The sequence below is a fragment of the Meriones unguiculatus genome, chromosome 2 (assembly GCF_030254825.1).
Source record: "Meriones unguiculatus strain TT.TT164.6M chromosome 2, Bangor_MerUng_6.1, whole genome shotgun sequence".
Classification (NCBI taxonomy): Eukaryota; Metazoa; Chordata; class Mammalia; order Rodentia; family Muridae; genus Meriones; species Meriones unguiculatus.
The window spans coordinates 123,439,986-123,463,050 of NC_083350.1; the positions used below are offsets into that span (position 1 = coordinate 123,439,986).

The 23,065-nt window shown below is 38.6% G+C and overlaps 1 protein-coding gene across 2 annotated transcripts in view; it reads right to left on the reverse strand.

Annotated features, from left to right (window-relative positions):
* Trhde (thyrotropin releasing hormone degrading enzyme) overlaps positions 1–23,065 on the reverse strand; it is a 471,067-nt gene that overhangs the window by 348,684 nt on the left and 99,318 nt on the right. The window lies entirely within an intron of this gene.

The following is a 23,065-nucleotide window of genomic DNA, read 5'->3' on the forward strand; positions in this document are numbered from 1 at the left end:
CCTGGAAGGATGTCTGCACCTGCTCCTAGATTCAAAACCAGCTGATGTAATTCACATTTTTAACACAATCTGGGCACTTATTATTGATTCTTAAAACAAGCATCATAAATTATCTAGTCCTTGGCCAAAATAAAAATTCCCAAAGTGAGAAACATAAAACTGAACAAAGCCAACAATCATATAGAAAAGGTTAAAATGAGATTAGTTTTCATAAAGCTTTCATAAAGCTATCCAGCATCTTTTCTTCCAAAGGCTAAATCTATTTTTCACAGATGTGGTCCCTAATCCTCATATCAATTCTGTGAATAAGAAGTATGCATTTCATGCAGCAGTAGAAAGGATAGCAACATGGAAGTTGGATTTTAGTCCTGCTCTGCCAGTAACCAAGCTGGGGGATATTGAACAAATCATTTAACCTCTTTGGGTCTTATTTATAAAGTGGTGGTGTTGGCCACCAGCTAGTTGCTAAAGTGCTTTTCAGTTCTAAAATACATTACCCCCAATCTCATCTTAGAAATAAGAGAGTCTGTGTCCTTTTAAAACCACTACAAAAAATAAGTGGTTTACTCAATATACCAAAATGGATATTTATTTTCAACAAGAAAACAAAAAAGCTGTATTCAGTTATAATGAAAAAATTGATTATACAATTAACTCTCTAATAGCCTTGGCTAGGAAGACAGAACAGAGGTGGGTAGTCAGAAAGTATAGGGTTGATACAAGGAAAATACATTCTGATTTCATGTTAAAAGGCATGTAATTCAATAAGGTACCTGCTAAATACAATAGCAATTGCTTAGTTAAATTGCAAACTACTTACTCCCTATCAGCAAAATCAAATGGCAAATTAATTGATAGTCACCAACAGTCTTGACTGGAAATGGCATAAAACCAACAACTGTCAGTACAGACCTTCTACATACATAGGCAGTAGAATCTGCCACTCTGAGCGGCAGTTGGTACCTTGCCATAACATCAATGCTGTACAAACATGCAATGCCTTATAAATAGTTCTTTAAAAAAACCTGGAGAAGATGAGGACACAGCTGGTTTAGAAATAAAGGCTCTCAAACAGTGGCTTCAGCACGTGATAGAAACCCTGTACTCATGAACTCTCAGAAGCCATGGTTACCTGTACAAGATCAAACCAGGCAACATTCCAGAATGGAACTGTAAGGGGTTCATGAGCATCTATGGATAAATAGGTTGTTAAATATAAAAAAGCTAAAAAGCAACAAATCAAGTAAACCAATTAAAAAATGGGGTATGGAGCTAAACAGAGAATTCTCAGTAGAGGAATACAGAATGGCAGAGAAAGACTTAAAGAACTGCTCAATGTCCTTAGCCATCAGGGGGATCCAAATCAAAATGACCCTGAGATTTCACCTTACACCCATCAGAATGGCTGTAAAAGATCAAAATCTCAAGTGACAACACATGCTGGAGAGGTTGTGGAGAAAGGGGAACCCTCCTCCATTGCTGGTGGGAATGCAAACTTGTACAACCACTTTGGAAATCAATCTGGCACTTTCTCAGACAACTAGGAATAATGATTCCTCAAGATCTAGCTATACCACTCCTAGGCATATATCCAAAAGATGCTCAAGTACACAACAAGGACATTTGCTCAACCATGTTTGTAGCAGCTTTATTCATAATAGCCAGAACCTGGAAACAACCCAGATGCCCCTCAGTTGAGGAATGGATACAGAAATTGTGGTACTTTTACACAATGGAATACTACTCAGCAACAAAAAACAAGGAAATCATGAAATTTGCAGGCAAATAGTGGGACTGAAAAACGATCATCCTGAGTGAGGTATCCCAGAAGCAAAAAGACACACATGGTATATACTCACTTATATAGACCTATAAGATAGGATAAACATATTGAAATCTATACACCTAAAGAAAATAAACAAGAAAGAGGACCCAGGGTAAGATGATCAATCCTCACTTAGAAAGACAAATATGATGGACATTGGATGTAGGAGAAAACAAGCAACAGGACAAGAGCCTACCACAGAGGGCCTCTGAAAGTGTATCAAAGCAGATATTAAGACTCATAACCAAACCTTTGTTAGAGTGCAGGAAATCATATGAAAGAAGGGAGAGTTAGTAAGACCTGGAGAGGACTGGAGTTCCACAAGGACCAAATATATCAGGGCACAGGAGTCTTTTATAAGACTGTTTCTCCAACCAAGGATCATGTATGGATATAATCGAGAACTCCTGCTCAGATATAGCCCATGGTAGCTCAGTATCCAAGTGGGTTCTCTAATAAGGGAAACAGGGACTATTTCTGACATGAACTCAATTGCTGGCTCTTCAACACCCCCCCCCAGGAGAAGCAGCCTTGTTAGGCCACAGAAGAAGACATTGCAGCCAGTCCTGAAGAGACCTGATAAGCTAGGGTCAGATTGAAGGGAAGGAGTCCTCCTCTATCAGTGGACTTGGAAAGGGGCAGGGAGGAGATGAGGGAGGGATGGTGGGATTGGGAGGGAATAAGAGAGGGGACTACAGCTGGGATACAAACTAAATAACCTGTGATTAATATTAAAAAACTAAAAATTACTATAAAAAAGAGTACATGAAGTTGCAAGGATATAGAAATGAGGTGGATCAGGGAGGAGATTAAGAGAGGAGGTAGGCATGATAGACATCAGAAACAGGAGAAGATAGAACAGGACAGGAGCCTACCACAGACAGCCTCTGAAAGACTCTACTGACAGAGGTATTGAAGCAGAGGCTGAGACTCAGCCAAACTTCAAGCAGAATGCAGGGAATTTTATGAAAAAAAGGGGGAGATAGAAAGACCTAGAGGGGACAGGAGGTCCAAAAGGATACCAACAGAGCCAAAAATCTGGGCCCAGGGGGCCATGCAGAGACCGGATATCCAAACTAAGCACCATGCATTGGAGAGGACAGAGAACCCCTGTTCAGATGTAGCCCATAAGCAGATCAGCCTCCAGGTGGTCTCCTTAGAAAGGGGAGCAGGGACTGTCTCTGGCAACAACACAGCAGCTGGCTTTTTGATCAGCTCCTCTTTGGGGCTGCAGCCTTACCAGGCCATAAAGAAGACAATGCAGCCAGTCTTGATGAGACCTGATAGGCTAGGGTCAGATGGAAGGGGACTCTCAGTGGACTAGGAGAGGGGCATAGGGAAAGAAGAGGGAGGGAGAGCAGGATTGGGAGGAGACGAGGGAGGAGGCCACAGCTGGGATACAAATTGAATAAATTGTAATAAATGATAACAATTAAAATTTTTTAAAAGAGAGGAGTTAGGAGTAAAAACAATCAAAATACATTGTATGAAATTCTCAAAAGTAGTAATAAAATATTAATAAATTTTAAAACTAAGTAAATAAATACATACTAATTTTAAAGACACAGGCAGAGGTAACTTACAAAGGAGTAAGGGAAGCAGGATGAAAGGGGAAAAGCACAAGCAAGCTAGGAGATGGGAGCTGAGCACACCAATTGGGCAAGAAGATGGAGCCTGGGCACGGGAAGCAAATACCAGAGACCATTTATTATTCCAGTCACAGGACCCTTTATTTGGTAGTAGATTTATTTTGCACCACATCCAAGATTAAGCTTTTTTTTCCATCTCATCCCATCTACCTAAGCAAAGGAGCCACAAAACTTAAGAGCAAAAGCAATATATGTGTAATGACCATCCTCAACGACCTCAGTAATTAGATGACAGCCAGTGGTAGGTGCTGTGTGAACAATAATCTGCAAATAGCAGATGGACACTGGGACTAGAAGAGGTTTGTAGAAAGTCCCTGGTAAGCAAATGATAAATTGATGTTAAATCTATTGCAGGGACTACTGCAATGTGACATAATAAGGGTCATTGACCTAACATTGAGGCAGCATGGCTGATTTGGGTAGAAACACAATCATGCCTGTCAAGCAAGTTTACCAGTTAGTCAAGCCCTTGTAGAGCCAAGCAGGAGAAACACGGTTAAATCAATCTGGTTGTCAAGATTTGATGGAAATAATCCAACTTGAATGAGAAGACAAAACAGACACATGCTTAACACAACGTCTTCATTTTCTAGTTCAGACATTTATTGCATGCCTGCTGTGTTCCAGGCATTGTACTAGGGAATAGAAATAGAACAATAAAACCCCTACTACAAAATGAACAAGACATTTATACTTACTGCTCTTAAGAGGTTCACAGTGTGTGGAAAACAAACAAATAAATCACCAACAAAAATACAACCCAAGAAATAGAGCAGTGCACATTCTGTCTCCCACTCAACAGACACACAGAGCTGCATCCTCTATATCTTACCCTCCCATCTTTTCAAAGGCATCACTCCCAAAACACCCCCTTTGTTTCTGTTTCATCAGCTTATGCTTCCATAGTGCAAACAAACAACCCTGTATTCTCCCTTATGGTTTCTTTGTTGCTGTTATTTGTCTTGCATTATTTTCTTTCTTTCTTTCTTTCTTAGATGAGGACTCGCTATGTAGCAAAGGCTGGCTCGCAGTCATGATCTCCCTGCCTAAGTCCCCACAGTGGGGGGATTGTATGTGCGCACCACCACATGCGACTTTCTATGCTTCTTTGTTTTGTTTTTGAATTTCATATAGATCTTCCAATTTGAAGTTAACGTCCGAGTTAACATCCAAGTTAACATCCAAGCCAGACACAAAGGAGGTTGCCCACCACTGCCTGAGAGACGGCAGGTATAAGCAAGGCATTTTGCTATTTATACTCCCTGTTTCTAGTCTCCCTAACACTCAGGGAAAAACAGCTTTTGTGCCCAGTGGTACTAGAACTGATCTCAACAGGATCAGTAATAACCACATGGTGGCAAATACAACATCCAATCCAGTGCTCAGCCCTCAGCAAAATTTACATTTAATTGATAATTTAAGATCCTTGAAACAGTTTTTTCCTGTGGACCACTCACTTCTCAGTGTGGGTGGGTGGGTGGGTGGGGTTTCCTTGTTTCAATTTCTAGACCTCATTGCTTCTCTGTTTATAATGGTTGTGTTTGTATGACTTCCAAAGCAATGACTTACAAAAGAATTCTGGGCTTCCATAATCATTAACCAACTGTCCGTTTGACATCTCCACTTCAAATCTCAGACTTCACATTCCAAATGAAAATTCCTGCTGATCCATGCACACTATCGCTCCTCCAAAACTTTCTGTATCTCAGTTAAATGCACTTCTATCCAGCTGTCTGTACCCTTCTGTTCTCACCATCCTACTGATACCATTCTGGTCCCAGCTCTCTACTTCTTCCTTATTGCTCTCCACGAAGTAATCAAAATCTCTCTGATACATGAGAATCAAATCATGTTATTTCTCTACTTTTCACCAGCTTTCCATTTCATTCAGGGTAAAATCTCAAGGGCTGAGAAGAAACAAAAATCAAAAATCCCCACACATTTGAATCCTACTACTCTCCTGCCACTTATATGAAACTCAGGTCTTTCTAGTTATCACTACATATCTCCACAACTCATACCTTCACCATCTTTTGATAGCTTCCCAAGTATTTTATACTCTGAGAAAACCTACTACTAACCCAGTACAGTCTAAACCTTCCAAGATTTATTTATATTGAGCACTACTATTCAACAAGGCATGTATTTCGATTGCTCATTTTACCTCTTTTTGCCTTCTTTCCCATGACTATAACTTGAATAGGGGAAAATAATTTAGTCTACAATATCTAACTACATGGCTATATTACATTTTTATGTCAAAATATTGTTTACAGAGGGTGAGGTAGGTAAGCCTTTGATAAAGCAAATAATTTAATTTACAAGTAAATGCAAATCGTAAAAAAAATACCTATATCTCTGATGAGCAAATATTTAAATTGGATCTTTAAAAAATAAAATGTATCTAGGAGATGGAAGAGATGGCTAAACAGTTAAGAGCATTTCCTTTTCCTGTGGAGGACCCGGGTTTGGTTCCCAACACCCACATGGAAACTTAAATCCTATCCATAATTCCAGTCCCAGGAGATCCAATGCCCTTCGTGGGTATCAGTAACAGACATGGTATACATGCGTTTATGCAGACAAAACATTTATACACAAAAAGTAAAGTAAAGAAATCTTTTGTTTTAAAAGCGTTAAAGCTAAATGTAATAAGAGCTCTTAGGAACTAAGCCATGTTGTTTTAACACTATAAATACAAGCTCAGATAACCATGCTCTCCTGAGGCTAATATCTGATTCTGCATGTTTTCAGTACTTTGGCTCTATTTGATCTTCTGTAGTAGGCAGCGTAATTCCCCAAATAATAGTGTTCTAGTCCTAATCCTTGCCTGCCCAACTAACTTTGTAGGTATAATTTATTAATAAATGTATCTTAAGATGGCAGAAAAAAACTAGATGTAGTAAACTACAAAATGGGTGTGTGTGTACAATATCCCAGACCGAAGTATTACATTTATACATTTTTTTTACTTTCTTATTTGTTGGTGGTACACTGACATAGCACAAGTGTGGATGTAGGAGGATTGTGGATTGTGAGAATCAGTTCTCTATCTCTACCATGCATCCTATAAGGACTGAGGCCACGTCATCAAACGTAAAGGCCATCTCCTCATCCCACCAGACCAAAACATCAATAAGACAACAACAATGACCAAATAATAGTGGTCTCAAAAGTATTACTAACAATTGCTTTATAATAACAGACGTGGACATTTACAGGAAGGTAGCAAGCAAGGAAATGATGAATCTAGTTCTACATTTTAGAAAGATCACAGGGTAAATAAACTGAGATATCAAACAGCAGACTACTTAAGATTGTATGCAGAGAGGCAGATTAGAAAAGTCAGGAGATGTGCAATGATAAACTGGTCATGGTAAGAGAAATTGCAAGCCATGTTGCAGAAGTTCCTGTAAACCATGTAAAATAAGAATTTAATTCTGTGGGGCATAAGCCAGTCATTTAAGGATCTGAACCACAGAATGCCATGATCAGAGTTAGGTTTGGGAGCAACTGCATTGGCATCAGCAAAGGTTAGAAGGGAATAGAAGGACATGTAAGGAAATGGGTTACAGTAGTAGAGAAGTCCAGGTGAAAGATGATAGAAGTTAGAACTGAAGAGAGGCAATTGGGATGCAAAGAAATGGATGGGTGCATTCAATTGATCCTAACACTGTTGAGCAAGCCCTTTAGTTACCAAGTAAAGCCAATTGTCGTCACAGTCTCACTTAAAAACAATTATCCACCTCATCTGTATTCTGGTTGCTCACTCTGGGGCCCTGCAGAAACAAGTGAGATCTAGTTGAAGGATCAGGGGAAACAGCCAAAGTAGTTCACAAACTGAGTGATTCCTGTGTGGTTAATGGACTGAATTCGGAGGTAGTTCACTTTGTGCTGAGGGGAGAGTCATAGTTGTTTGCTTCTTTGAAACTGACTAGGGTCTACTCAATCATGACACGGAAACTGAATCTTCATGAAGACACAGTTATCATGCAGGAGCAATGAAAGAGTTCTATTACATGTGCTTATTTGCATTTTCTGACATTCTCTGATAAGAGTCCAGCTCTGAAAATGCAAATTGCTTCCCAGGCTTTATCTGTCCAGGGTACAGCTTCTTCCCACAACAAATACAAACCAAACTCTGTGGATGTTGAGATCACTAGGAAGGACATCACAGTAAGACTGGCACATAGCAGTTTGAGCTTCTATTTCTCACTGCCAACTTCTGCTAACTTATAAAAGTCAGTTAGCTCACCTGAGTCTCTGATCAAAGTGCTTGCCTGAAGTAACAGTTTATCATAACCTGTTTATCATAATAGGCCTGAAAGGTTTGTGTGTCATATTAATTTGCCTGAATTTGTCACATCTAGCTCTCATTTAATTTGAGAAAAATGAAAAGGTGATTTTTCTACACATAATCTTACTCCTTTACATTTTTCTCACCCTTGAAAATACAATCTAACTGTTCAGTAACTTTTCTCTATCATTTACCCTTGAAAACTGCTCTATTATTCCTTAAACCGCCTGTGCACTTACCAGTAATTTACAAAAATTACTGGAGCAACCAGGACAGAGAAGAATAATACACTGACTCTAGAAATACATCCTGATAGCCCCACCCCTCTGACCATGCACCAGAGCTATGAATGAAATTGAAGTAACATATAAACATACATTACATCACTCAAAATTTAATGATAACACCCAGTGGTCCCAGTCCATATACTTTTATGGACTATCAGTATTTAAAATACTTGTTCAGGTTCTTTATAATATTTAAATATTTTAATAATCAAAAATTCTATAGGTGGATCGCTTCAATCTCTTTCATGCATCATTTTCTCACAAAAACCAAATGGCAATGAAGTATCAGCTGTCCTGAAAACGTAATTGTCTGTTTAGAGAGCATGCAGGAGTGGGGGGAGGGGCCAGGAAATGCTCTAATAATGCGTGGATTTGGCGGGAAAGAATGCTACCTACTTAAGAGTAGCACTAACTATGAAATCTTATGTAAGGAGTGGGAAATAGTAAGACCTGGAGAGGACAGGAACTCCACAAGGAGAGCAACAGAACCAGAAATTTGAACACAGGGGTCTTCCCAGAGACTCATGCTCCAACCAAGTACCAGGCATGGAGATAACCTAGAACCCCTGCACAGATGTAGCCCATGGCAGTTCAGTGTCCAAGTGGGTTACATAGTAATGGGAAGAAGGACTGCCTCTGACATAATCTGATTGGCCTGCTCTTTGATCACCTCCTCCTGAGGGGGGAGCAGCCTTACCAGGCCACAGAAGAAGACAATGCAGCCATTCCTGATGAGATCTGATAGACTAAGATCAGAAGGAAGAAGAGGAGGACCTCCCCTATCAGTGGACTTGGGGAGGGGCATGCGTGAAGAAGGGGGTGGGAGGGTGGGATGAGAAGGGGAGGAGGGAGGGAGCTACAGAGGGGATACAAAGTGAATAAAGTATAATTAATAAAAATTTAAAAAGTGGCACTAACAATAGACACATGCCAATATCAGGATGGGATATTCTTTAGAAAGGGATCTCAGGAAAGACAACTTCAGATACGTTATGCAAACCGATTTTATCTCTGCTGGTGGTTGAATTTAAAAGAAGAGCAATGGAGACTGTATAAAGGCATCATGATATGGCTCTGTGCATTTGGTTATGTTTATGAAGCATCTATCTGTTGACTGTTGACTCTTCTTGTGGTGGGTGCCTAAAGCTGAGCACACAAGACAAGGTCTCTCCTCTCAGGGTACCTGCGTTACAGTGGTGAGGCATGGCAATGAGGTCACAGTGGACTTCTCATTTCCGTGGTCTCATCAGAAAAACCCTCTTCACAACAGATGATTCAGTAGAATTCAGACCGTGTGCCACAGAAGAGAAGACAGGCAGTCAATTATTTTGACACTTACATATAAAAGTCAACATTTTATTATATTAGAGAGTCCCAAAGAAAGTGAATATATGAACACAACAGAAATACAAGGGAAAAAAAAAAGTTAGAATGCATACACACAGTTGTCAGGAGGACTCTGAATTCTTATACTAAATAAATTTAGACACTGTCTCCTAATAATTTAAAAAACTTCACTGACTTTTTAAAATTTATCTTCACAGAATTCACCTGTGGAGTGAGCATAGTGTTGACAATAAATTCTGACTTTGTAGGCAAAGATTTGAAAAGATTTTGTATCACAGAGTTGCTTTACAAGACAGTGAAACTAAATCTCTGGCTACAGTGTTTTGTTTTGTGGTTTTTTTTTTTGTAGCATGTTTTAATTATTTGTAAAAAAAAAATAATAATAATGCATTGCTGCTAGGCAATGGTGGCACACGCCTTTAATGCTAAGATTTGGGAGGCAGAGGCAGGTGTATCTCTGAGTTCAAGACCAGCCTGTTCTACAGAGTGAGTCCTAGAGCAGCTCAGGGCTACACAGAAAAACTCTGTGTTGAGAAATAAAAATTGAAAAAGAAAAAAATAATAATTGTGGCACTTGCTGTATAATTAGGAGGAACCCTGTATCATTACATCAAACAGCCGAGAAAAAGAAATCCCATTTATAATAGTAGCGTACCTGCTAAATACTTGAATAGCATTTTCTGTAATTTGACATTTGTAATTTGGTATTTTAACTTAAATAAGCCTTCTGGCTTGCCACATTTATTTGCAATGTATATGTATACCACAAGAGTACATTAGGAACTTTGCAAGGCCTAGTAATTATTTCACAGTCTTAAAATATTATTGTAATAAAAACGAATTTACTTTTCCTTCACTTAAGAAGCAGTCCCTTTCACTAATAATTACAAAACAATGATATGTTGTTGCTAAATTCTCAACCAATAAAGCTGAACTCATTCATGTGTATGAATGCAGTTTTACTTGGTGGTTCTTTCTACAAACCAGTAAAATAAAGGGAGCCCCAGGAAATAGCAAGTAATTGGGCTCTGAGAAGATAAATATATACTGATACAAAGAGAAAAAGAGGTGATAAACTAAAAGCTAAATATCTGAAACTTTAGTGTTACTTAAAATTCAAAAGATAATGGTTATTTCTAAGGAAACACTAAATGAATGCACATAAAACTCTGACTGGAGTGGAGAACCAGGGCCCAGGTACAAACGCCATGAAACATTAAATTAGGGATGTGTTGGTACAATGTTTTTGTGGATGTATACAATTTATCCTTGTTCATTCAAATGCTGATTTCTCTACCCTACCATCTGGTGTCAATCCGAACATTACATTGTGATGTTTATTCTAAGCACAACCTGTCTCAAGTTTGTGTAAACATGCCACCATTTGTTCTCTGTATTGTCAATAAAACAAACAGCCAATGCTGAGCAATGGAGAGAATAGGGTGGGACATCCTGGTCCAGAGCAGGGGAGAAGGAAGCAAGTGGAAGGGGTCGGAGAGGAGAGATTAGCAGGAGAGGATTTGGAACCAGGGAAGAGATGAACTGGACCCAAGATATGACTAAAAGCAAGTATAATGTGGAAATCTGAATGGGAGGAAACTAGGCGGGTTTGGCGGTTTAAGAGGGAGTAACTATTGTCCACCACTGCGCTCTAGGTTAACTAAATAAATCTTAGCCTCTGAGTGGTGATTTGGGTATACAGCTGGTTTAGGAATAACCACTTTTTAACTAAAAGATAAATCAATAATAAATATTAATAGTCAACCACAAGGGTGAGAAGAAGAGGAATAAGAGCGCTTTGAGTGAAGAAGGTCCTGGAGGACCTGGAAGAAAGAAACTGAGACCATCCATGACATTGAAGTATACAGAGTCTAGACCGACTGCTTTGAGAAGCTGACGGTCACCTTAGAATCTAAGACAGTGTCATGGTGGGAAAACACTAAGGGAGATTATTCAGCCCTCAGAAAAAGTAAGGCATCCTCAGACATAGAGGCCATTGAATGGAAATTTTAATATTACAAGAGAAAGTTTACTCTGTGGCATTTATATTGACAGTGCCAAAGCAGGTGACAAGCTGTCTCCATCACCTGGTCCCTTTCCTAGTCAAAGAACACATTCTGGGAACAAGGAGGAGTTAGAAATCAGGGTGGATAAAAAAAAATAGAATCACAATACTTAGAATGAGATACATGTTACTATTAAAATCATAACTACCCAAAGGCCTTTAGCGGCAGGCAAAGGCCAGCAGTACGTGTCCCAGAGTCCCAGATTCCCGCAGCAGCTGCACCATCCTCCCGGGGCCCGAGTCTGCTAGACGCCATACTAGCTCCACAGGATCGCCATCACTGACGGTACGGCCTGCCCAATCCCACAGTGACAGAGAATACGCTATATACTCACCAAAACCAGGCAGAAACATCATACAACCTAGACACACCAGGCGCTGGGCCTCCCAAGCTTGGAGAGAACAGTGAAGAGACCCTAGGACTTCCCAGAAAGCATCAGGACTAGCGACCCAGTCTCCAGTTACAGCAGGACTTTCTAACCTGGCGGCAAAGAAGTACTGAGCTGGCGGGGCACAACAGCCCTCCAGTTTAAGACTAACCAGGGCCAAACCAGAGAACAGAGAGCCTGGTTAACCCAATCCCTACTGACATGACCACCCTGAAATCTCCAGCTGCAGCAAGACCTCAGAACCTGGCAGTGACAGCAGCACAGAACTGGCGGAGCACATCAAAGAAGCAGGGCCAAACCAGAGAGCAGAGAGCCTGGATATCCCGATCTCTGCCAAGTGACCTGCCTGTACAGCTAGTCCTCAGCACACGCTGAGAGTTCTCAGATTCCTGAAGAACTTGCCAGACGACAGAGAGAGACAGTACCAGTCTGATCTGCAGAATCCAAAAACAAATAGGGAAGGTTTCAGATAAGCCAATGGCCAGAGGTAGGCGAAAGAACACTTCCAACATAAATCAGGACATGATGACTTCACCAAAAATCCCCAAATCAATGGATACTCCAATTCAGCAGAAGCACAGGAAAATGATTTTAAAGCCATGCTTGCCCAATTATTTCAGGCTCATAAGGAGATAATGAACAAATCTTTCAAAGAGTTGGCCAGTCAATTGGAGGTAAAGAAAGAAGAAATAGACAAAATCCTTAAAGAAACACAGGCAAACATAGCCAAACAAATAGATACACAAGTAGAGGAAAAATTAGTGGCATATAAAAAGGAAATGAACAAAGAAATAGAGGCGATCGTAGAGAGACAGGAATCCAAATTCAAACACATTAAAGAAATGGTGCAAGGCATGAAAACAGAATTAGAATCAATAAAGAAAACACAAAATGAGAAAACCCTTGAGCTGGAGAACTTGGAGAAAAGATCAGGAACGACAAAAGTATCACCAACAGAATACAAGAGATGGAAGAGAGAATCTCTGGAGCTGAAGACACACTTGCAGAAATGGATACTTCTCTCAAAGAAAAAGTAAAATCAGAAAAGTTCCAATCACAAAATATCCAAGAAATCAAGGATGCTATGAAAAGACAAAAATCTAAGGATAATAGGAATTCATGAAAAAAAAGACTCCAGGCTCCAAGGTCCAGAAAATGTTTTCAAGAAAGTCATAGAAGAAAATTTTCTCAACTTAAAGAAAGAAATGTCCATACATATACAAGAGGCCTACAGAACTCCAAACAGACTAGACCAGAAAAAAAACACATCACGTCACATCATAGTCAAAACACTAAATCTACAGAACAAAGAAAAGATATTAAGCAGCAAGGGGAAAAGGCCAAGTAACATATGAAGGTAGACCTATCAGAATCACACTGGACTTCTCATCAGAAACTATGAAAGCCAGAAGGGCCTGGGCAAGTATCATGGAGATTCTAAGAGATCACAAATGTCAACCCAGACTACTATACCCTGCAAAGCTTTCAATCAACATAGATGGAGAAAACAAAATATTCCATGACAAAACTAAATTTATGCAATATCTACACAGCAAACCAACCCTACAGAAGATACTAGAAGGAAAACTCCAATCCAATGAAAACAAATTCACCCAAGAAAACAGAGCATACAGATAATATCCCAACAAAAATAAAAAGAAAACAAGCAATGAAACAGGATTAGATCATCGACTCCATTACAAAAGGAACTAACATGCATTGGTCACTATTATCTACCAAGATCAATGGACTCAACTCACCAATAAAAAGACAAAGGCTAACAGAATGGTTAAGGAAACAGGATCCAACATTCTGTTGCATCCAAGAAACACACCTATGCAACAAAGATAAACACTACCTCAGAGTAAAGGGCTAGAAAACTGTTTTTCAAGCAAATGGTTCCAGAAAACAAGCTGGAGTAGCCATCCTAATATCTAATAAAATAGACTTTCAACCCAAGTTAATCAAAAAAGATAAGGAGGGCCACTATATTCTCATCAGAGGAAAAATCCACCAAGAGGACATCACAATCTTGAATATCTATGCCCCAAATACAAGAGTACCGACATTCGTAAATGAAACATTATTAAAGCTTAAATAATACATTGATCCTAATACCTTAGTAGTGGGAGACTTCAACACTCTACTCTCACCAAGGGACAGATCAACTAGACAGACACCAAATAGGGAAATAAAAGCACTCACAGAATCCCTAAATCAAATGGACCTAATAGACGTCTACAGATCATTTCACCCAAACTCAAAAGAGTACACCTTATTTTCAGCACCTCATGGAACCTTCTCCAAAATAGACCACATAGTGGGTCACAAAGCAAGCCTCAACAGATGCAAAAGGATTGAAATAATGCCTTGTATACTATCTGACCACCATGGACTAAAGCTGGACATCAACAACAACAGAAACAACAAAAAGCCGACATGCTCATGGAAACTGAACAACTTACTACTCAATGATAGCTGGGTTAAGGAAGAAATAAAGAAAGAAATTAAAGACTTCCTAGAATTCAATGAGAAGGAAGGCGCAACATACCCAAATTTATGGGACACATTGAAAGCAGTGCTCAGAGAAAAATTTATAGCACTAAGTGCTTGCAAGAAGAAATTCCTAACATCACATACAAACAACTTAATGGCCCAACTGAAAACCCTAGAAAAAAAAGAAGCAGATACACCCAAGAGGAGCAGAGGGCTGGAAATAATCAAACTAAGAGCTGAAATCAATCAATTAGAAACAAATAAAACTATCCAAAGAATCAATGAAACAAAAAGATGGTTCTTTGAGAAAATCAACAAGATAGATGAACCCAAGCCAAACTAACTAAAAAGCAGAGAGAAACTATCCAAATCAGCAAAATCAGAAATGAAAATGGGGACATAACCACAGACACTGAGGAAATCCAAACAATTATTAGGTCATACTACAAAAGCCTATATGCCACAAAATTTGAAAATCTAAATGAAATGGATAATTTTCTTGACAGATTCCATCTACCAAAACTAAGTCAAAATCAGGTAGAAAGGCTGAATAGCCCTATATCTCCCAAGGAAATTGAAGCAGTCATTAACAGTCTCCCCTCCACAAAAAAGCCCTGGACCAGATGACTTCAGCGCAGAATTCTACAAGACCTTCAAAGAAGTGCTAACTCCAATTCTCCTCAAGCTATTCCACAAAATAGAAACAGAAGGAACACTACCAAACTCATTCTATGAAGCCACAGTCACCTTAATACCTAAACCACACAAAGACCCAACAAAAAAAGAGAACTTTAGGCCTATCTCCCTTATGAACATTGACGCAAAAATACTCAATAAAATACTTGCAAACCGAATCCAAGAACATATCAAAGATATCATCCACCATGACCAAGTAGGCTTCATCCCAGGCATGCAAGGCTGGTTCAGCATACAGAAATCCATCAATGTAATCCACTACATAAACAAACTGAAGGAGAAAAACCACATGATCATCTTCTTAGATGCCGAAAAAGCATTTGACAAAGTCCAACACCCATTCATGTTTAAAGTCGTGGAGAGATCAGGGATACAAGGCACATACCTAAAGATAGTAAAGGCAATATACAGCAAGCCTATAGCTAACATCAAACTCAATGGAGAGAAACTTAAATCAATCCCACTGAAATCAAGGACAAGACAAGCCTGCCCATTGTCTCCATATCTCTTCAACATAGTACTTGAAGTCCTAGCCAGAGCAATAAGACAACTAAAGGAGATCAGGGGATACAAATCGGAAAGGAAGAGGTCAAAGTGTCACTATTTGCAGATGATATGATAGTATATGTGAGCGACCCCAAAAATTCAACCAGAGAACTCCTTCAGCTGATAAACACCTTCAGCAAAGTGGCAGGATACAAAATCAACTCAAAAAAATCAGTAGCCCTCCTATATACCAAAGACAAAAAGGCTGAGAAAGAAATTAGGGAAACAACACCCTTCACAATAGCCACTAATAACATAAAGTTGTGACTCTACCCAAGCAAGTGAAAGACCTGTTTGAGAAAAACTTCAAGTCTCTGAAGAAAGAAATTGAAGAAGATATCAGAAGATGGAAAGATCTCCCGTGCTCATGGATTGGTAGGATTAACATTGTGAAAATGGCCATACTGCCAAAAGCAATCTACAGATTCAACGCAATTCCATCAAAATACCAACTCAATTCTTTACAGACCTTGAAAGAAAGATTCTCAGCTTCATATGGAGAAACAAAAAACCCAGAATCTCCAAAACAATCCTGTACATCAACAGATCATCTGGAGGTATCTCCATCCCCGATCTCAAGCTGTACTACAGGGCAACAGTAATAAAAACTGCATGGTATTGGCATAGAAACAGAAAGAAGGATCAATGGAACTGCATAGAAGACCCAGAAATAAACCTCCACACCTATGAATACTCGATATTTGACGAAGAAGCCAAATCCATTCAATGGAAAAAAGACAGCATCGTCAACAAATGGTGGTGGACCAACTGGATGTCTAAATGCAGAAAAATGAAAATAGATCCATATTTATCACCCTGCACAAAACTAAAGTCAAAGTGGATCAAGGACCTCAACATAAAACCAGATACTCTAAATCAGTTGGAAAAAAAGTGGGGAACAGCCTAGAACTCATTGGCACAGAAGACAACTTCCTGAACAGAACACCAACAGCACAGGCTCTAAGAGCAACAACCAATAAATGGGACCTCATGAAACTGAAAAGCTTCTGTAAAGCAAAGGACACTGTCATCAAAACAAAATGACTGCCTACAGATTGGAAAAGAATCTTCACCAACCCTTTATCTGACAGAGGGCTAATATCCAGTATATATAAAGAACTAAAGAAGCAAAAAAGCAACAAACCAAGTAATCCCATTAAAAAAATGGGGAACGGAGCTAGACAGAGAATTCTCGAAAGAGGAACATCGAATGGTAGAGAAACACTTAAAGAAATGCTCAACCTCATTAGCCATTAGGAAAATGCAAATCAAAACAACCCTGAGATTTCACCTTACACCCATCAGAATGGCCAAGATGAAAAACTCAAGTGATAACACATGCTGGAGAGGTTGTGGAGAAAGGGGAACCCTCCTCCATTGCTGGTGGGAATGTAAACTGGTACAACCACTTTGGAAGTCAATCTGGCGCTTACTCAGGCAATTAGGAATAGTGCTACCTCAAGACCCAGCTATACCACTCCTAGGTATATATCCAAAATTTGCTCAAGTACACAACAAGGACATTTGTTCAACCATGTTTGTAGCAGCTTTATTTGTAATAGCCAGAACTTGGAAACAACCCAGATGTCCATCAATGGAGGAATGGATACAGATACTGTGGTATTTTTACACAATGGAATACTACTCAGCAATCAAAAAGGAGGAAATCATGAAATTTGCAGGCAAGTGGTGGGATCTAGAAAAGATCATTCTGAGTGAAGTATCCCAGAAGGAGAAAGACAAACATGGTATATACTCGCTTATATAGACCTACAAGATACGATAACCATAATGAAATCTACACACCTAAAGAAGATAATCAAGAAAGTGGACACGGGTAAAGATGATCAATCCTCATTTAGAAAGACAAATGGGATGTGCATTTAAGGTATGACAGGAATCTACCACAAAAGGCATTTGAAAGACTCTACCTAGCAGTGTTTCAAAGCAGACACTAAGACTCATAACCAAACTCTCGGCAGAGTGCAGGGAATCATATGAAAAAAGGGGAGTTAGTATGATATGGAAAGGATAGGAGCTCCACAAGGACCAAATATATCCGGGCACAGGGTCTTTTCTGAGACTGACACTCAACCAAGGACCATCTATGGATATAACCTAGAACTTCTGCTCAGATGTGGCCCGTGGTAGCTCAGTAACCAAATAGTTTTCCAAAGTAAGGGGAACAAGGACTATTTCTAACAAGATCTCAAGGGCAGGCTCCTTGACTCCCCCCCCCCCAGGGGAGGAGCAGTCCTGTTAGGTCACAGAGGATGACTCTACAGCCAGCCCTGAAGATACCTGATAAAACAGGGTCAAGTTCCTTCCCTATCAGTGGACTTGGAAAGGGGCAGGGAGGAGACCAGGGAGGGAGTGTGGGGTTGGGGAGGGAATGAGGGAGCGGGATACAGCGGGGACACAGAGTTAACAAAATGTAACTAATAAGAAAAATAAAATTAAAAAAAAAAAAACTTCCCCAGAAACTGTGATATAGCCAGGCTGATCTGGGGACCATTTCTTGGGAGACACACACACACACACACAAAAAAAAAAAAAAAAAAAATCATAACTACCTGAAAATCTATCCTTTGAGAGAAAAAAATATCAGAAATAAATAGTAAAACCTCTTGGTGAGTCTTCCCTTGCATTCCATGCCACAAAGTCACAGAGTATGAAAACCATCACAGAAACTTTTTTGATGAAATTGAAGACAAGCCTCATATAAATTGCTACTCCAGACCAAATGTAGTTTTGAAAAGAATCAAGTGTTATAGCTGATAAAATGGCTCCAGTTGCTTGTCCCTACTTACATTTCTCATCTTTCCTCTTTATAGAGTTTTATTAGAGATTCAGCAGGAGAACACCTGCTGAACATCCCTGCCCTGGTTTGCCTCCCACCTCCTTTTAGGTCCGGTGGTCCTTATACTATAGATGAATGGCTGCCTATACTTAACATCTATTATTTTCTCATTCTGTTCAGACTTTATGTTTTATAAGCTTCCAGCCCCTGTCTTCACCCCTTTCTGTGTCTGCCACATTGCTTTATCCATGGTAGGGAGTGAAGGCATATTGCTCACTGACATAGTGTGGCAATAAGCTCCAGAGATCCTTGTCCATTTCTGTACTAAAACAGAGCTATAATAGAGTCATTGTACCTCCAACTACACTTTGCTTCAGGCAAGAGAATTAGCACCTTGCAAGCTCTAGTCTCTGCTTGTAACTCACTTTACATTTTATTTACTGAGTGATATTTTCCAGTTCAATACTGGCCTTAAGTCACTTACAGAAAGAACAGGGATTTTTTTTCCGTAATAGCTATACTTCTATTGGCATCTGCTTCCAGATATGTATGGTAAACTGAAAACATCTTATGCCCTAGCCTGTGGAACTTGTGAACGTTACCTTATATGGGAAAGGGCTTTACAGATGTCATTAACTTAAGAATGCTAAGGATTGACTATTATCTAGGTTCCAAAGAGGGAGTTGGAGGATGCTGAGCAGGTAAGATATGACAAAGCATAAAGAAAATGTAAAGATCCAGAGATATACACAAGAGATATGAACATTAGGGTACCAAGAATGCAACCGGGAAGACAAAAGACCAGATTATCCTCAAAACCTCCAAAGAAACCAGCCCTTGGGAATGTTTTGGGACCTCTAACCCTCCAAACAGGGAGAGAATAAATTTGTGTTACATTAAAGCCACTGAATCTGTGGCAATTTGTGAGAGTTGCAATAGGAAACTAATCTATTATAACGTTTTTGTCTTCCTGGCAGTTAATACACTGCTGTGTATTGAATTTTCTGCGTCTTCTGGGAGTACATTTTATGTTTATGTGCTCCTGTACCATAGACATAATTCTTCACAGCTTTCAGCCTGCTGACTTTGACACACCTGTGTTATTCAGCTATGTTACTTCCAAGCATATTGTTGCACAGAACTGGCACATGCATAAACAGAAACATGAGTGAATTAAAAAAAAAATTATCTACAGGGCTTTTCCACTAAGTGCTGTTTTACCCACCACATGTGTCCCAGAACCACATGAGATAGTTAGTTACAAAAAATTTTTAAGTCATATTCATCATACATATATATATATGTATATATATATATATATATAGCAATTCTGGCTCTGGAAGATAAATTATATATTTATATAAATATATATAAATTTATATATATAAATTATATATATAAACAGACATATATGCATAAATATATTATAAATAAAGCATTAAAAACACACATTTACATATATTTGACTATTTCCTATAAACTTTTATGTATTATATATAATAATATAGTAATAAAATCTTAACAAATTAAAAATAATACCTAAATATATAGTTATTTCTTAAACCTCTTCCACATCAGTTTTCAGTGAAGATACATTCAATAAGATTGCTTTTATTTTTAACTTTAACCACTAGTATTTCTTTCCCCTAAACAGTAAAACAATCAGCAGCAAGAGTCAGATCCAATACTTAGGAATCAGAAAAAGTCATTTAATCCTGTCACATCCCATAGATAGCATGGAAGTGTTTAGTCCCTTTCTGAGCTAGAGTATTTTTGGTAGTATATTGGGTTGGATGTTTTGTTTTTGTTTTATTTTGCTGGGTTTTTAAAGCAAAGAGAGGATAGATTTAGGAAATTTCTTTATTAAGCTCTCAGTTCTATAACCACTCAAATTTGTAGAGTAGGGATGACAGCCAAGTATGTTTATTTGTGAATGTAGAACTTGGTGCTCAGTTGAATTAAGTTTTAATTTAGTCTAATCCATCTGTCCCTCAGGCTTCAATTCCAGTTATCTGATGATGCCTTGTGGGTATACCATTTTCACCTCCAGATCTGGGCTTCTAGTGAGAACACAGCATTTTGCTTATTCAACTGTCTTTTCTGTACCTTCCAATGGAGCTGGCCTCCTTCTTCCACTCAGGCTCCTAACTTCAGAGATGTTTCATTGATTTATTAAGCAAATATTTACAGAAAGGCTACTCTATGTCAGGCTTTCCTTTAGGTGCTGTGGGTACAGAGTGAACCAAACATAATAATTTCTATTGCAAGGAATGGAGAGATGGCTCAGTGGTTAAGAGTCCTGACTGCTCTTCCAGAGAATATGGGTTCAATTCCCAGCACACACATGATGGCTCACTGCTGTCTGTAAATCTAGTTCTATTCAGACATGTAAACACCAATGCATACAAAACAAAAATAAATATTTTTAAAGATTTAGAAATAATTTTTTTTTGTTCTAGTTAAAAAAAAAGATGGATACTGTAGGAAAAAAAAATCCAAGCAGCATTAAATAGTGCTAAGTTCTCAACAGAAATCTAAGTCAAGGAAGAAGACTACAAATGTCAAAAGTTAGAGCAAGCTACACTAAGGTGTTTTATTTCTTTGAGAGAAAGAGAGAGAGAATATGAAGTAAAAATAAAGAATGTAAACATAGCTCTCTGAGGGCAATGAATACCAAGAATAGTCACATATATATCAAAGTCTTGAGAAACTTTCATCATCACTTCCATCCTGAAGATTCTCCATTCAACTCTGTTTTTTTAAAAAAAATAAAACATTAAAAACTCCTAAATATATAGATTCCAAACATATGCAAAAGTACAGAGACGAATATGACACTATCATTATGTCACTAGTAATTCTTTAAAGTGTTACTTTCCACATTTGTTTCAGGTATTGTTTTGAATGTGGAAAGCATTACAAATCATTAAAATGGCATTTCTCTTTCAACTGATTCTTACCTCTCTGGCTCTAACACAAGGCCCAGTCTTGAAGCATTGGCTTTCATGATTGACTTACATATTTCCATTCATGATATAGCTGCCTTTCACTCCACCCAGTATTTTTCTCACTTGCATAAACAACACCTTGTCCCAACCCACAAACCACCACTATGTGATGGTTTCATTTCTCCTTGCCAAATTTTGTGTTTGTAACATTTTCTTTCATTTTGTGTATTCTTTTTATTTATTGAAAAAGGATTCTATTCTTATACAACATACCCTAATTATAGTTCTCCTCCCAGTTAGTCCCCATGTCAATTGCTGCCAGATCCACTCAACTTTCTGTCTCTCATTAGAGAGACACAATAATAAAAGGCTTCTAGTAGATAACAACTTAACATGGCAAAATAGAATAAGATAAAGCAAAAACTATTATATCAAAGTTGGGTGTGGCAACCCAATGGGAGGAAAGGAGTACCAAGAGCAGGCACAAGAGTTAGAGACCCACTTGTTCTCACGGAAAGGAGTCCCATACAAATTCACAGAGGACATGGGGCAGACCCATGTAGGTCCTGTGCTTGCTGATTCAGTCTCTGTGAGTTCAAATACGCTTAGTTGATTCAGAGGGCACTGTTCTACTGGTGTCTCCTTCTCCTCTGGCTCTTACAATCCCCAAGGATGCCCTGATCTCTGAGAAGAGAAATTTGAAGGAGACCTCTCATTTAGACTATTTCTCTGCATAATGTCTAGCTATGGACATGGCTATGAAATATACTCCCTTGTTGGTTGTGATTTGCATATTCCTAATAGGATTTAGGGTGAGTGGCTTTTTCACACACATTTGTGCTCAACTCTTCCCTGACTACAAACTGCCCTTTGTCTGTGCCTATTTTACCACTAGATCACTGTCTTCTCACTACGTGTTGTGATGTATATACTAGAGGGCAACATAAGTCCGTGAATCATGGGCAAAAATTTCCCAGTCTGTGTTTTGTATATTTTCTTGACCAAATAGAATTTTTTTTTTTACTTTGAATGTAGTCAAATATCAAATGTTCCCATTAGCATGTACACTTTCTGCATCTTTTGTTTTGTTTTGTTTTTTGCTTTTATGTTTTTGTTTTTATATTGTTTTGTTTATTTATTGTTATACTTTCAGGGTGGGAGGCAGGGGAAGGGGAAAAGAGAGGGAGGGATTGAGAGGAGAGGAAGGAGGTGAAGCTCTGATCAGGATGTAAAGTTAATTAATTAATTAATTTTAACAAATTAATGGATCTTTAACATTGATACTCATAATGCATATATTGCTTATTTCAATTTTTGTCCCACTTTTTTGTTTGAAACTTTATTAATATCTAATATGTAAAAATTTTCAAGCCACAAAATGTTTGAAATTAGAGTCTAAGACATTATTCTTTGATAATTAGTGTAAGATTGCTAAAGTAGTAAGTAACAATATACATTTTAAACTAAACTACCAAATGGGAAAAAAGAATGAAGTAGAAAACAAAAGTATGAGATAGGTACTAATTTTATAATCTAATTTTTTCTTTTTCTTAATTTTTTATTTAACTTTTATTAATTACACTTTATTCATTTTGTGTCCCCCCATAAGCCCCTCCTTCCTCCCCTCCCGGCCCCCCTCGCCCCCCTTTCTGCATGCATGCCCCTCCCCAAGTCCACTGATAGGGGAGGTCCTCCTCTCCTTCTTTCTGATCTTAGTCTA